A 2261-nucleotide genomic window follows, 5' to 3' on the forward strand; every position below is an offset into this window, starting at 1 on the left:
TATTGAAATAGGATTTTTCTCTAAAATTTCTCCATGGCTATCAAAAAGCCAAATCAAGATTAATTTATCTACTGTCCTGATGTTTGCATAAATACAACAAGAATGGTAACTGACTACCTTTGCTGGAATCTCATGGTTGAATTTTAATGTGCCCCGTAGGGCCAGGAAGCCACGCCACCCAGCTGCCATCAGGCCCGCCTGCAGTATCTGCTGAGTTAGGTGAATCCCTCACCTATAGCAACTCCACCTGAGCCCACGCTCCAGGTTTTAAGGCCCATCTCAGTAGCCCTCCTACTTGTTGCGGCCCAGAGTGTGTGGGGGTTCCGCAGGAACGCAGAGGCATCCCTACTGCTCCCCTTCTACTCTTACCAACCGCCAGTGATGGTAGGGCATCGGCCTGACACTCCAGCGCCAGCCATCTTCAGGGCTTCCAAGCAGGGTACCAGGCTTTCTTCGTGGCATTTTTACTGGCTTCAAGTCTTTAGAGCTCAGACAGGCTCTTTAAAACATGATACTCCAGTCAAAGTTTTCCGTTAATAAAACCACTATTAGGAACCGGTCTTATTGAATCTATGCAAAGAAATGTATTGCCATGTTAGCATTGCCAAATTTTGGAGGAATTACATAAGAAGAAAGACATACTGATCTACTCTAAGATTTTCTGACTTTCCTTGCCAATTCTTTTTAATTGTTGGCATTAAACTTTTTTTTTTTATGCATAACCATGCCTCAGATCTTCTATTCTAAATAGGCTTTTTTCAGACTACCCCTGACATGGGCATGGTCACAAAGGCCTGCAAGCAGTACACAGGCTGCCAACTGTTAGCTGTCTCTCAACAGAGACCAAAACCTGATGGGCATTGTTCCCTGCCCAGGTTGGCACCTGCCCTCTTGGCAGCTAGGCACTCTTTACTTTTTGGGGTTCACCCCACATAGTACCTTTCTAGGACAGCTAATATACATTCAAACCTGCAAGAGAATTAAAGGTCAATATAATACACCAATACAATGAAACATAATATAGGCATCATGGCCGCTTTAGGCAGCCACATCTTCTGCTACTAAATATGTGATACTAAAGTCTATTTTTGATTTTCCTATAAATTGTCCCTGTCTCTTTGGAGCCATGTCTATGAAGATGCAGGCATCATCTAAGTCGCGAGCAATGTTACCAGCATCAGGCAGATAGCAGGTTGCGTTGATCTCGATTGATACTTCATTTGGTGATGAAGTCTTTCCGGATCATGGATGGGTCCGCTGACCGGACGTGGGTGTGATGGACCCAGGTCGCACGTGCAGGGCTGCCAGGGCCTCGTCTATGGCAGACAGGTAGTCAGGCAGCAGGTCCAGGATACAGGTGGCCAGAAACACACTCCCGGCAAAGCAGCTCACCAGGCTCAGGACTTTCTGGCGGAAGGCTGAGGCTTCGGGGCTGGCTCCCGGTCGGCGTAGCACACAGATGGGCACCAGACTGCAGATGAGCGTGAGCACCAGCAGGAGCACCAGGGTCCCCAACTTCACCTCTAGGCCCACAGGCAGTGGGGAAGCCGAGGCTACTGCCTCTGGGTGCCACACCAGGAGCTCTGGTTTTCCCCAGGGCTCCATGGTGGCCGGCTGCTCCAGTGATTCTCAGACCTTGAGAGGGTCTCACTCCATGGCCCCCACCAGGTTCCATGGTTTGTTTCAAGGGAGTGCGCTAGGAGGGGGTATCAGCCCCTCCTTTGCTAGCAGCAGACAGGTACCAAATCCTTTCAGTACATTAGACCAGCTTCATTTCTGCCTATCTTTACAGATTTCAAGGCCCATTGTCTCAGTACTGGCCTGTATTATCTAATTCAGCACAGGCAGGGGGAAGGGCCCATTAAATCTTTGCCTTAAGGAACTGTGAGCCCCATCCTTAAATGTTATTAGAAAAGCCACAAAATATCTTTTAAATTATCCCAGAATTCCAAAATCCCAACCCAGCACAGAATATCATATAGAAAATCAAAGTTCCCAGTAAACAACAGAGATGCTTATAAACATTAAATAAACATTTACATTTACATCTTTTCAGTGAATAAGTATTTTTACAGCCTTGGGCTCTTGAGCAGATAATAGGAATATCATCCAAGTCCCCTGATGGGGGCCTGACAGGAACAGATGTGGGGGCCTTTCCCACATCCCAGGACAGGATTCTTGACCTATGTCTTATTTAGATAGAAACGGTTTTTATCACAAATAAATAAACAAATCCAAAACCAAGAAAATCGAGGCCAGAA

The 2261-nt window shown here is 46.7% G+C and overlaps 1 pseudogene; it reads right to left on the bottom strand.

Annotated features, from left to right (window-relative positions):
• Positions 1-923: 923 nt before the first annotated feature.
• On the bottom strand, positions 924-1869 carry LOC106696388 (annotated as a pseudogene).
• Positions 1870-2261: the final 392 nt, after the last annotated feature.

Source organism: Myotis lucifugus, unplaced genomic scaffold (genome assembly GCF_000147115.1).
Source record: "Myotis lucifugus unplaced genomic scaffold, Myoluc2.0 scaffold_14, whole genome shotgun sequence".
In the NCBI taxonomy this organism is placed as follows: Eukaryota; Metazoa; Chordata; class Mammalia; order Chiroptera; family Vespertilionidae; genus Myotis; species Myotis lucifugus.